Source organism: Neolamprologus multifasciatus, chromosome 23 (assembly GCF_963576455.1).
Source record: "Neolamprologus multifasciatus chromosome 23, fNeoMul1.2, whole genome shotgun sequence".
Classification (NCBI taxonomy): Eukaryota; Metazoa; Chordata; class Actinopteri; order Cichliformes; family Cichlidae; genus Neolamprologus; species Neolamprologus multifasciatus.
In genome coordinates, this window is record NC_140460.1 from 20,540,497 (window position 1) to 20,555,298 (window position 14,802).

General features: G+C 43.5%; 2 pseudogenes; one reads left to right on the forward strand and one right to left on the reverse strand.

Annotated features, from left to right (window-relative positions):
• Positions 1-1,289: 1,289 nt before the first annotated feature.
• Positions 1,290-8,975, forward strand: LOC146491466 (uncharacterized; annotated as a pseudogene).
• Positions 8,976-12,102: 3,127 nt separating this feature from the next.
• LOC146491467 (E3 ubiquitin-protein ligase TRIM21-like) lies at positions 12,103-14,330 on the reverse strand (annotated as a pseudogene).
• Positions 14,331-14,802: the final 472 nt, after the last annotated feature.

Genomic DNA, 14,802 nt, shown 5'->3' on the forward strand with positions numbered 1-14,802 from the left:
TGCAGTTTTGAAAAAATATCTCTGTCCACAGTCAAAGGAGCTTGCAAAGAAAAGCGTCTGGACTTCTTTAGGTTACTTGAAGACGTTTCACCTCTCATCCGAGAGGCTTCTTCAGTTCTAAGGTCAAATGGTGGAGAGTCCCAGATATAACCCTGGTGGGAGTGTCCCCCACAGAGGGACAAAAGGACCCCCTGATGATCCTCTAATCGCCTGAGCCAAGGTGTGGAACTGGGTGTGGGTCCCAATCAGCCAGAGTTTCGTGTGAGTTCATTGTGAAACCTGGCCCCACCTTATCATGCGAATTCCTGAGGTCAGATGGCCCAGGGTGTGAGTGGGCCTTAAGGCGTCTGGGAAGGGATCTCAAAACTGGATTATAGATGGCAGACAGTTGGTGTCGTAAACCACCGCCTCTGTTCAAAGATGGTCGCTCACAGTGGACATAGATGGCTTCTTTCACTCCTCTTTCAAACCATCTGTCCTCTCTGTCCAAAATGTGAACATTGGCATCCTCGAAAGAGTGTCCTTTATCCTTAAGATGCAGATGGACAGCTGAATCTTGTCCTGTGGAGGTCGCTCTTCTGTGTTGTGCCATGCGCTTGTGAAGTGGCTGTTTGGTCTCTCCAATGTAGAGGTCTGGGCATTCCTCGCTGCACTGTACGGCATACACCACATTGTTAAGTCTGTGTTTTGGCGTTTTGTCTTTCGGGTGAACCAGTTTTTGTCTGAGTGTGTTGCTGGGTCTGAAGTACACCGGGATGTCATGCTTGGAGAAAACCCTCCTGAGTTTCTCTGATACACCGGCTACATAGGGGATGACAATGTTGTTGCGCCTGTCCTTCTTATCCTCCCTCGCTGGTGTCTGATCTTCTTTTCTGTGCCTCTTTGCTGACTTTAAAAACGCCCATTTCGGGTACCCGCACGTTTTGAGTGCTTCCTTTACATGTGTGTGTTCCTTCTTTTTCCCTTCAGGCTTAGAGGGAACATGTTCTGCCCGGTGGTGTAGGGTCCTAATTACTCCAAGTTTGTGTTCCAGAGGGTGATGGGAGTCAAACAGGAGGTACTGGTCCGTGTGTGTGGGCTTCCGGTAAACTTCGATGTTGATAGTGGAGATAGTTGATAGTGGTGGAGAGTCCCATGGGACTCTCCACCATTTGACCTTAGAACTGAAGAAGCCTCTCGGATGAGAGGTGAAACGTCTTCAAGTAACCTAAAGAAGTCCAGACGCTTTTCTTTGCAAGCTCCTTTGACTACGATGACCTGGATGACTGAGAACCTTCACAGACATCTCTGTCCACATATAAATGCAAAAATGCAGTGAGGATTGTTATGTTGCCCTAAAAGGTCCAGGGGACATGGGAGAGTAAAAGGTGTCGAGGCTGAAAAAAATTAGTCAAATTAAAGGTTTATTAATGTTTCTATTACTAATTAAACTAAAAGATGGTGAAACCACTGTCACATTTTAAATAAGGAAAACACCCAGGACTTGGTCACTAAACTGAAAAGATAAAAGAAAAGTTTGTCATCGAAACACACTCCTCTCCAAAGCGCAGGAGCAAACAGTCACACCGCACGCACAAAGATCACTAGCTACAAAACCAACAAAGCTCTCTGGCACTATGTGCACTAGTATTTGAAATTTCATCAGCACCAAATGATTTATTTCTTAAATTATAATGATTTCTCTGCAGTAGATTCCTGAGAAAATTTTGATATTGAACCATTTCAGGCTTCCTGCCACACACAGAGTGCTTTCCTTGTCTGCCCACATCCATAGTGTACTCTCTGTCACCATCAGCTGCAAAGCCAACAAACTGTGCATATCTTCATAGACTCATTCATAAAGCAGACAGCAGCCTCAGTGCCGACTGCAGTTCAAAATGAAAGAAGCTGCAAGTGTTTGACACACAGCAGGAATATTTCAGGAAATCATTAGGAGTCATTTCTATGATGCTCTGAATCTCTTTTATTTAGCTAACAACAGCTTTTACTCTGAAACAGCTGAAATGAAACCGGATCCGGACAAACCCACAACACTTACATCTCTGCTGTCACAGATCACAACAGCTGAAAGTGAAAGTTTCTGTTTGTTTTTTGTTTGCACTATAAATAAGTTGTCTATGAATTTTTACTGTTATTCTTCTGTCCAATTGATATAAAACAAAAACAACAAACAAAAACATAATCAGCACAAATAATTGTCAGCAATAAGCAGATTAAGATTTTTTTTTTAATATTTTTAAATCCTGCATTAATGTAAAAAAATATTTTAACAAATTGCACCATGTTTGTAGGCTATAAAGAGGAGATCAACATTTAAAACAGTGTGATTATGATCATCTGTACTTTTCAGTGTTGAACAGAAGTGCTGCTGTGCTGTTGAGAAAGGTTTGATGGGCTCAGTTTGAAGTTCCTTTGAAAGAGAGAAAAACATGTTTTGCAGCTTTCACTTTCATTTCTAAACTCCCAATGCTTTATTCAAAGTAAATATGAAATCATGAACTTAAAACTGTCATGGCTGTGTGCAGGCAGGCAGGGAGGAAGGACACACTGAGGCAAAGTTGAACTCAAAATAAACAGCTTTATTGTGGGTTGCAGATTGAACAGAAGGCTAACTATACTAAGGGAAAAGTAAGCTAACAGGCAGGCAAAACAGGCAATGGAACACACAGCAAAATCAGAGGGTGAGCGGACGTTAACGACGCAACAGAGAACAAAGGAAACACAGGGCTTATATACACAGGGGAGTAATCCACGAATTCAAGAAACTGATTTTGCTCAAGTGAATTTCTATTGTTACACATGCTTTTAGTTTCATCCTTCAGTATCATCCAACTTTCATCAGTGGAATGTCATCCATCTAGAGTTTTGTGTCACATCTTACAACACCTTTGCTGTCTGGTTGGATTCCTTGATTTTTGCTCAGGTCTATCTCTCACTTTCATTTCTGAACTCTGATGCTTAATTTCTCAATCTTCAGGTGTTGCTCCACCTCTGTCCGCAGATAAGAGCCAGTGTTAAATGTGATCTTAGTCAACTGAATTTTGACCTCTCCCTGCAGTGGCTTCAGGTACTTTTGGACCTTCAGTTGTGGTAACAGGTGTGCTTTTTTTCAGGGTAGAATTATTGTAAAAAATGTAAAAAGTAAATTACAAACACATTTTGTCAGAAAAGGGTTTCTCTACAATTCAGCTTTGCACTTCTTACAACATCAGTGTGTTACACTTCAGTCAGATTTCTGTAATACACATAATTAACAGTTCACTTTATCAAGCCATAGATGGCCATAGTCTGTTATCTTCACCTTCGTCATCCATTATTAACTGGTACATGACCTTCGTAGTGGCAGCATCAGTCTAGTGTTGCAGCACTTGTTCATGCCAGAAATACAGCAACTTCCACACGCAGTGAGGATTGTTCCATTTCCTAAAAGTTCCAGGAAGCCGCCATCACCTTAAACCAGGAGTTAGTCACTAAACTGAAAAGATTAAAAAAAAGGTTAGTCACCGAAACACACTCCTCTCCACAGAGCGGAGCAAACAGCCACACTACACGCACATAGATCACTAGCTACAAAGACAGCAAGGCTCTCTGGTACTAGGTATTCTTAATTACTGATTAGAGTCAGCAAATGTGTACAACAAATGTGGCACCTAAGGCAGAAGAGATGACAGGAAATGACCACACAAGACCAATTTCACAAGAGGCCCTGCTAGGGCCGTAACAGACCCTCCCATAAATACAAAAAAGTGGTCAGTCACAGGGTCCTACACAGTGCAATAAGCAAACCAATTAATTAAACCTGCTTCATCATATCACAACCAAATTTTGAATATACTACATACCACACCTTATATTAACAATTAGGCATAGCCTGTGGAATCTGCCAACACGTTCTCAATGGGTCCAAAACACTGAATGAAAACACTGAATGAAAAACACAGACTCTATTTTGGCAGACAAAATAGAGTCTGCCAAGAGTTCTTTGAGCCAACACATATGGAGAACGCTTGGGGCTGCTAATAGACCTTACTGAAACACTTTTTGAGGTTGGGGTATACACAGTCTGTCACATTGAAGGTCATTCGGAGGGACCCAGAAGATGGTCAACAGGTGGCAGCTCAGAGTTAGTCGACCTCTGACATTGATCACATGACACCATTGAACAATTATGGTCCAAATGTGACTTTTTACTAGGCTTGGCTTCTTTGTCAGTTCTGGACCCACAACTTTTTTTTTTCAAGCCAGAGCCTTTTTGCATAGAATGTGCTTTTTGCTTGAGTTTAAGTTTCAAACAGCCAGTAACAATGTGGCCAGGTTTGTGGCAGAAGAAAGTTTTACTTTGGGTCTTGAACCCACAACCGTATCAGCCTTCACAACTGGCACACTCGAAGCACTCCAAAGTATATTATGGTGAGAAGGGATGTCACATTCTACAGCATTTATATTGTCAGTTAACAAAAATTCATCTGCCAGCATGGCAGCCTGCTGTAAAGCTGGAAACCCTTTGTTCTCTTACATAAAAAGCAATACACTCAGGCACAGTTCTTGAATTCCTCCACAAGCATTAGCTCACATGACAAAGCCAAATCATTAGCCATCTTCCTTTTCTGTAGCAAAGTCAAGGTAAGATTGGTCCCGTGTCCTTTTTAAAAATTTAAAATTCTGCATATAGGCTTCAAGTACAAGTTTATAGGCTTTCAGGACAGCACTTTTAAGATTTTCATAAACTAAACACCCTTCACAGACATAGCAGAACAAGCTTCCTGAGCCTTACCTGTCAACTTACACAGCAACATTACACACCATATGTCTTGATGCCACTGCAGTGCAGGACTACTCTGAAAATAAGAAAGGAAAAACAAAAAAAGACAAAAACAAAACCTTAAGAAGCTCTGCTGGACACTCACCTAACATAACTGGGATGTTATATTTTCCAAAATGTAACACTATCAGCCACCTACAACCAAAATTTTCAAAAACCAAATACTGCCAAATCGAAACTTCCTTTCCAGAGATCACGGACGAGCCCCCACTTATGTTACAACCCACTAAACAGCAAAGATGTTACCTGGCACAGGGTTGAACACAAAGTGGAAAAAAAAAAACTATTAAACACTGCATAGTTAACATTAGTAGAACATAGGTTTTTATTTTGTCTTGGTGGTGCTGTCACTTGGTGTTCGCTCACTCTGCGGTAGATTATCACTTCCTGTTCCTGCTCAAACACAGTGGTGTTTTTGAGTAGCTTATCTGCTTAGCAATTTAATTAAAAACTTTTAGATACATTCTTTTTTCATAGTATAATCTTCACGTGCTTCACACACTTTCTGTGTGCTCGCTACCTAATTTATAGCCAAGGTATTCACTCACTGTGTCTGTACTGTTTCGCTAGCTTAGCTTAGCTCGTAGCCGACTCGCTAGCACCATGGCTACTTCACCTGTCCCTCCTGCACTTTCCTGCTCATTGTGTCAGATGTTTAGTTACACCTCTGCTTCCTTTAGCAGTAATGATACTTGTAACAAATGTAGCATATTTGCAGCTCTGGAGGCCAGGATTACTGAATTGGAGACTTGGCTTCACAGCCTTCATTCACCTGTAGCTACCCAGGCCCCTGTAGCTGGTGCAGCCGAAGATAGCGTAGGCCCCGCTACCTGTTCCCCAGCAGACCCCAAGCAGCTGGGGAAAGAGGGCGGCTGGGTGACGGTGAGGAGGAAGCATAGATCTAAACAGAAGTCCCCACCAACCTGTTCATGTGTCTAACCGTTTTTCCCCACTTGGCGACACACCCGCCTGGTAATTGGTGATTCTGTTCTGAGACGTGAAGCTAGAGACACCGACAACCATAGTCAATTGTGTTCCAGGGAAGGCTATATTGAGGGAAATTTAAAACAGCTAGCTAAGGGTAAACATAAATTCAGTAAAATCATAATTCACGTTGGCTCTAATGACACACGGTTACGCCATCGGACGTCACTAAAATCAATATTGAATCAGTGTGTAACTTTGCCAAAACAATGTCGGACCAGGAGTGACATGTTTAGCCGCATTTTCTCCTTAAATTGCTGGCTGTCTGAGTGGCGTCCCAGAAACAATGTGGGCTTCATAGATAATTGGCAAACCTTCTGGAGGAAACCTGGCCATGTTAGGAGAGACGGCATCCATCCCACTTTGGATGGAGCAGCTCTCATTTCTAGAAATATGGACAATAAACTCACCCAAAATATGACTGTCCAAAGTTGGGACCAGGAAGCAGAGTTGCAGTCTTACTCTCTGCAGCTTCTCTCCTCCTGTTACCCCCCCCCCCCCAAAAAAAAACAAAAAAAACATTTCCACTGAGACCGTGTCAGCTCCCAAACAGACAAAAAACAAACTAAAAACCAGCAATAAACAACTTAAACATAAAAAATTACAAAGAAAGAACAATACAGTATCCACATCTGAACCAAAGAGTAAAACAGTGAAATGTGGATTATTAAATACTAGGTCTCTCAACTCCAAGTCTCTGTTAGTACATGACTTAATAACTGATCAACAATGCTCTTACAGGGTGTTCTCCTTGTGGCTGCGTGCAGCAGGGCTGGGGGAGGGTCTGTGCTGGCGGACGTAGGTTACTGGCCTGGTAGCCTAGCTGCCCCTGAGTGGATCCGGGGCAGGCGTGGGGCCTTGGGGTTCAGGGGGTGCTTCAGCCTCAGCCCTGGCGCAGGGGGCCTCTGGCGCATCGGCCTAACTAGGGGGCTCTTCAACTGACGGGGAGTTTGTTCCATCCTTGCAGGAGTCCACTCTGCAGGTGGGAGAGAGTCATAGGAGAGGTGGAGAATAAACTTAACCTGGGTGTCTACTGTCTTGTGCAGTCTGGGAGATGATTGAATGTTAGGGTGGGTATAGTTTCCTCTGTGGTGGGGTCGGGTGGGCTGCCCCGGGTCCTGTGAGGCTGGGCGGTCCTGCTGCCATAGGCCCTGATTTGGATGGGCCTGGGCTCCCTTGCCTTGGTGGGTGCCGAAGGACGGGGGTGCTTACTGGGGTCAGTGGGGGAGCTGGCCCCAGGAAGGGGCATCTTGCTCCTCTCTCCTTTTCCTCCCCATTCCCGGGTGCCTCCCTCTTCCCGCTCCAACACACCCACCCACACAAGTAGGGCCTTGGGGTGCGGGTGTGTCACCAGGGTGCAGGGGAGGCATCCCCCCCCCCCCCCCCCCCCCCCCCGTCCCCTTCTGGCTGCCTGTGCCTCAATTTTATTCCACAACAAAGACATCCACATTACTCACACTCTCATAACACATACATACAGGGCCTTAAGGGTGGGCACGTTAACGGCGTCCAGTGGACGGTCTGTGTATTCAACCCCACCTCTGGCGCCGGTGCCCACCTCTCAATTTTAAATCCATGTAGACATTGAGAGTTCTTGGGAGGGGCCATGCTAACACCTGCTGCTCTCTGGCAGCTGCACTATGCTCTCCCGTATTTTAAATGCACCTTAGAACAACACGCAGCAACACTACACATGAGCGAGAGGAGGGAGGTTTGGGGTCTTCACACACCCCTGTTCTCTGCTGGCCATCGGGGCGGGGGGGCTGGGAGGAGTTGGCTGTCCGATTGGGATCTGGGATGCGGGGCCTCCCTGCTGCTGCGGAGCCTGGGGCAGTCTGCTTGCCTCCACCCCGGGGGAAAGGGTAACATCTTCTGGGTCTAGGTGCCGTTTCCCCCTCCAGGGACGAGGGTACCTGGACCTGGGGTATAGAGTTTGTTTGGGGAGTGTGATTGTGTGTACAGTGTCCATGTATGTCTATCCCTACGTTGGGTGAGTGCTGAGTATTTGTATATGTGTGCATGAGGGTGGGAATGCATGTTTGTGTCTGTGTGTGCCTGTTTGTCTATGTCTATATGTCAGGTCGGGTCTTACACTCCACCTCTCTGGGAACTCCAAGGCCCTCCAAAGTGTGGAGGCCTATCTCCCCTCACCAGACTCCATGCCGGTAACTGATGCCCTCAGGGGTCGGTGCGTTGGTGGTTCTTGGTGTCCGGGGCTGGGCACTCAGGTATGTCCCAGCTTACTCCCGGTGACTACTTGGCGGGGCCTGGTGCCTGTTGCTCGGTCAGGCCTCTTCCGGGGGAAAGGGGGCCCTCGAGCCTCCGGCCTCTGGGCCTGCGGCTCAGTTCACTCTGGCACAGCTGGCTGCCGGTAGAGCCGGTGGGCACGCCACTGCAGCCCCATCTGGCTTCTGCTCCGTGGCTACTGGGTGACCCCTCATCTGGGGCTCTCCTCAGCTCTTCCCAGGAGGGTGGCACGGATGCCCCTCCGGTGGTCCTCCTTGGGCTCTTGCATTCTGGGGCCTCTGGATGTCTGGGGCCTGGATCTCCTCCATGCCTGCTTCATGCCCTGGGGGACAGAGCTATGGCTCTCTACATCCTCTAGCAGACCGTTACATGGGGAAACCTTTTGAATACAAGCGCGCTGATCCACACAGGTGTGCACACGGGTGTTCACTGTTCATAGACATAAACTACACCTTTATTGGCTGCTATTTCCAAGCACATTGTGCGCTGTCGGTTCTGCGTGCTGCACAACAACATTCAATATTTAGTATTTACTGCTGTTTACACTTAGCTAGATTAACGTGATGGTGTTGTGTTTAGTATGTTGCTCTGTTGTTTTTGCTTGTTTTCTCTTCTTTTTCTCTCAACAGGTGATCCAGGAGATTTTTTTCTCTTCTTTCTCTTTTTAAGTGCCCTTTCTCACTGTCCCTCTTCCCTTCTGTTTTTCTTTTCCTTCATCTTTCTTTCTCCCTTTCCTATCCCTCAGTCATGTCTGTCCCGTCTGTAACAACTGAAAATAAAATAAAATAAATAATAACAACAAAGGCTGATCAAATGGACCAATACAGCAAGGCCGTGATGATCCATTTGGCAAAGAAAATCCATTGGGTATCCTTGTTGGTCTTCAGACAACAATTCTGAGGGCTAAAGAACCAAATGGGACAGGAAATCGATTTACTTTGCCTTACAGAAACCTGGTTGCAGCAGGATGATTATGTTAGTTTATCTTTATCTGTTAATCTATTATTAGACTCAATTGGCTTCTCTCAAAATGTAAAAGAACCCACCCACCACTTTAATCACACTCTAGATCTTGTTTTAACATATGGCACAGAAACTGAACATTTAACAGTGTTTCCTGAAAACCCGCTCCTGTCTGATCATTTCCTGATAACATTTACATTTACAATAATTGATTACACAGCAGTGGAGAGTAGACTTCATCACAGTAGATGTCTTTCTGAAAGAGCTGTAACTAAGTTTAAGAATATAATCCACCCACTGTTATCATCGTCAATGCCCTGTACCAACACAGAGCAGAGCAGTTACCTGAACAGAGGTAGATTATCTTGTTAATAATTTTACTTCTTCACTACGTACGACTCTGGATACTGTAGCTCAAGTGAAAACTAAGGCGTCAAATCAGATGTACCTGACTCTGTGGTATAATTCTCAAACACGTAGCCTAAAGCAGATAACTTGTAAGCTGGAGAGGAAATGGCGTGTCACAAGAAGAAGATCATCACAAGATCACAAGAAGATCATCATTTAGCCTGGAGAAATAGTTTGTTGCTTTATAAGAAAGCCAGAACATCTTACTATTCATCACTGATTGAAGTAAATCACTGTAGCCAGGCTGACAAAAAGTCAGAGCACTGTTGAGTCAACCATCCCTTTAACGTTAACTAGTAATGACTTCATGAACTTCTTCACAAATAAAACTTTAATCATTAGAGAAAACATTACCAATAATCATCCCACAGATGTAATATTATCTACAGCTACTCTTAGTACCATTGATGTTAAGTTAGACTCTTTTTCTCCAATTGATCTTTCTGAGTTAACTTCAATAATTACTTCCTCCAAACCATCGATGTGTCTTTTAGACCACATTCCTACAAAACTGCTCAAAGAAGTCTTGCCAATAATTAATGCTTCAATCTTAAATATGATCAACCTATCTATCGGCTATGTACCACAGGCCTTCAAGCTGGCTGTAGTTAAACCTTTACTTAAAAAGCCATCTCTAGACCCAACTGTCTTAGCTAATTATAGGCCAATCTCCAACCTTCCTTTCATATCAAAAATCCTTGAAGGAGTAGTTGTCAAACAGCTAACAGATCATCTGCAGAGGAATGGTTTATTTGAAGAGTTTCAGTCAGGTTTCAGAGTTCACCACAGCACAGAAACAGCTTTAGTGAAGGTTACAAATGATCTTCTTATGGCCTCTGACAGTGGACTCATCTCTGTGCTTGTCCTGCTAGACCTTAGTGCAGCATTCGATACTGTTGACCATAATATCCTATTAGAGTGATTAGAACATGCTGTAGGTATTACAGGTACTGTGCTGTTGTGGTTTGTATCATATCTATATAATAGACTCCAATTTGTACATGTAAATGGAGAGTCCTCGTCATACACTAAGGTCAATTATGGAGTTCCACAGGGTTCAGTGCTAGGACCAATTCTGTTTACATTATACATGCTTCCCTTAGGCAGTATCATTAGAAGACATAATATACATTTTCACTGCTATGCTGATGACACCCAACTCTATCTGTCCATGAAGCCAGATAACACACAACAATTAGTTAAACTGCAGGAATGTCTTAAAGACATAAAGACTTGGATGGCCGCTAACTTTCTGCGTCTTAATTCAGATAAAACTGAGGTCATTGTACTCGGCCCTGAAAATCTTAGAAATATGGTATCTGACCAGATTCTTACTCTGGATGGCATTACCTTGGCCTCCAGTAACGGTGTGAGGAACCTTGGAGTTATTTTTGACCAGGATATGTCCTTTAACGATTCAATTCAATTCAATTCAATTTTATTTATATAGCGCCAAATCACAACAAATGTCGCCTCAAGGCGCTTCATAGATACAGAGAAAACCCAACAATCATATGACCCCCTATGAGCAAGCACTTTGGCGACAGTGGGAAGGAAAAACTCCCTTTTAACAGGAAGAAACCTCCGGCAGAACCAGGCTCAGGGAGGGGCGGCCATCTGCTGCGACCGGTTGGGGTGAGAGAAGGAAGACAGGATAAAAGACATGCTGTGGAAGAGAGACAGAGATTAATAACAGATACGATTCAATACAGAGAGGTCTGTTAACACATAGCGAGTGAGAAAGGTGACTGGAAACGTGTTAATAGACCTCTCTGCATTGAATCATATCTGTTATTAATCTCTGTCTCTCTTCCACAGCATGTCTTTTATCCTGTTTTTCTTCTCTCACCCCAACCGGTCGCAGCAGATGGCTGCCCCTCCCTGAGCCTGGTTCTGCCGGAGGTTTCTTCCTGTTAAAAGGGAGTTTTTCCTTCCCACTGTCGCCAAAGTGCTTGCTCATAGGGGGTAATATGACTGTTGGGTTTTTATCTGTATCTATTATTGTAGTGTCTCCCTTACAATATAAAGCGCCTTGAGGCGACTGTTTTTGTGATTTGGCGCTATATAAATAAAATTGAATTGAATTGAATTTCAAAAATCAAGGCAAATAAATCAATTACAGGATAAAAATAAATGAACACATGAAAGGTCTTAGCTTCAGGGTGTCCAAGGCCAAAACAACACACAAAACATTCTTTTCTAGCTTAAAATAAAAGACTGATCTATCTACAAGAAAACAAAGTGGCAGAGGGAGCAGTGTCAGTGGCAAGTGTAAGGTTTATAGTGTGTGTGTATACGTGATTATAATGATACTAAAGATGCTTTTATTGTGATATGTTCAGTATCTCTGTTACATTATTACTGTTTTTTTAAGACATATGTTTTGATTGTGCGGCCTGAAAAACGTGAGCATGTATCAGGGGGGTTAGTTGCTGGATCTGGAGAGTGAGTTATTCAGGAAGGACTCTCCCCAGCATTAACGGCTCTGTTACTGTGCCACCTTAATAAAATGTTTAAATACCACAACCACAACTTAACATGTGCACAAGTAATGAATGAATATGAGTGATCCGTGGGGTGTCTTTTTTTAAATCAAATATCTCAGGGCACCAAAAATGTTTAAATATCATCTGAAAGATGTATTTAACACTTGCATGTTATTAATAATTTTACTGATGCAAATGTGGGTGTTTCTAAAGGTTTACAGCCGCTCATTCTGTGATCACCTCAGAGGTAAGAAGGCTGAAGCTCAGCAGCTGATTGTCATCAAAGAAAAGATCAAAAAAGATGGTACGTTCAGATTTTAATTCTTTCATTCTGAATAAGCATACTGTACATGTTAAGACAACAGAACAGTTTATCCACCATATTTTGATAGTTAACAATAGATAAGTAAAAATAATAAAATATTAACATTTGTACTCATTTCTGTGTACAGTATATAATTTAATGTCTGTGCCTTTGCCATACAATGCAAGAAAAGACGACTAGAGTTTCTTCTTTGTCACACTGGACTTCCTCAGACAAATGGGAAAAATCAGCTAAAGTTCAGTTTACTGGCTTGTTTTGCAGCTTCTTCATTGCAGCTTCATCTTCATTAGCAGGTGCAGTTTGCTCAGTTATGTTTTTAGGACTTCTACTCTGTCAGCTTAAATGTTAAGATTAATCTGTATTTGATCCAATTTCCTCAAGGAAAAAGATCAGACTCACTGATTGACTGGACAGATAATCAGAGGATCAGAGTTTTTACCACCATCATTACTGCCGGGACAGAAGAATGGGTAGAGTTTCTCAGTGAAGGAGAAGCCAGAAAAGGAATATATCACATCTACATCATCTACATCATGAAAGGACACCAGACCCTCCTCATAATCCACAAACACCCCCACCTTCTGAGGACCAGACTGAAGAGGGAGATGGACTGGAAGGTCAGCAACTGCTACACAAATATTTTCACATACTCCTACAATCCAGTAACCATTTTTAGGACTCAATGTCATGACTTCCTTCCTGTTGACTGACTCTCTGGCCACTCCTAAAACCAAGTCAGGCTTTTCTTTAACCTGAACCTCAAAGTAAAATCTGCCTGAAGATAAACTCTGCTTTCCTAAAACAATGGGAAATTTAGAAAATCTCTCTGGGTTGTCTGGAAGATCATTCTCCTCTTCACCACAGTGTACTTGTTTTCCATCATCAGACAGGATGAGAAAAGGATGTGCTGTATCAGGATCAAGAGTCACATCCACTGCATACTGCTGGACCCTCTTCAGCTCAGCCTCAAACAGCTTCTTCATGTCTTTACTGAATATCTCCTTCAGCTGATCCACAGCTCTCACCACAGTCCCCTCATATGATGGTGGATGGATACTGACCTCTGTCCAGTCCTTGGTGGTTGGAGCAGCTTTCAGGGATGAGAAGCTTTGGAGGAGGTGGAGGTGATCTTTAGAGCGTAAGAGCTGCTCCACCTCAGAGTGTCTCTTCATCAGCTCAGATATTTCCTGTTCCAGATCTTTGATGAAACCTTCAGCCTGTTTCTCTGTTGTTTCCTGTTTCTCTTCTATCTCCTTTATGAGCTCGTTCAGGCTTCTGTCAACAGACTTCTTCAGAGCAGTGAAGACCTGAACACCTTCTGCTTTCTTTCTCTCTGCAGCATCTTTGCTCATCTTCACTGACTCTTTGATCTCCTGAATCTTCAGTCGTCTCTTCTGGATCATCTGTTGAGTTTCAGCCTTAGTCTTCCCCAGTTCTGCCTTCTTTACTTCACATTCTTCTCTCAGAGAAACAAACTCATGAGTCCTGTGGTCAAAAACAGAGCAGAGCACGCAGACACATGTCTGATCGGTCTTACAGAACAGCTCCAGAGGTTTATCATGCTTCATATCCTGCCTTCCAGGTTCTCCTCAGGATCAATCAGCTGATGTCTTTTCAGCCGTGAAGCTGTCAGATGAGGCTCCAGGTGAGTCTGACAGTAGGACGCCAGACACACCAGGCAGGACTTCAGGGCCCTCAGTTTGGTTTCAGTGCAGATGTCACAGGGAACTTCTCCTGGTTTGGCAGCTTGTTGCTCTGAGCTGCTGCTGCTGACTTTCTGCTGAGCTTCAGATCTAAACTCCGAAACCATCTCAGAGATGAAAGTGTTGATGTGCAGCTCAGGTCTGGTCTGAAAGATCTTTTTACACAAAGGACACTGACACCTCTCACTGATATCCCAGTGTTGACTGATGCAGTTTTTGCAGAAGTTGTGTCCACATGGTGTGGAGCCTGGATCAGTGAAGACATCCAGACAGATGGAGCACAGAAACTGATCTTCAGATAGAAGACAGCTGGCAGCAGACATGTCTGCACTCTGAGTGAGAAAGACAAGAAAATGATTTTATTTTAAATTCAGTTTTAATCATATTTAAAGAAGACTTGTTCTGCTTTTTCTTCATTTCTGTCTTATGTCTCCTTTTCCAGTGCTGTATGGTCAAGATAAACATGATGAAAGTTTGAAATAATAATAAGTCAGTGTATGTGAAATTAATCCCTGTGATCCCAAAGTTCACATGTCACACTGCTCTAAATAAAAAGTATCACACAGTTCTTTTAGTCTTAGATCTGTTTGAAGATAGAAATCGAAGGGATGATGTTGAATGTCATCAGTGTGAATGCCCCTGAGAGCTCAAGTTAGTCTCTCTTCTGATTTCTATCCGGTCAATGGAGAAAGCTAACCAAGAGGTATAAGCTGCCCTTTGGTGTTTTGCCTCCTTTAACCAGTCCTCCTGAGCTTCAAACTGTCCTGATCAAATACACACATAACTCCACAACTTCCACTGCTCTCTCTACTGGTCTTTCCCCATTAAAGTCTTTACTGGGTTACCCACTACCATAAATCATCT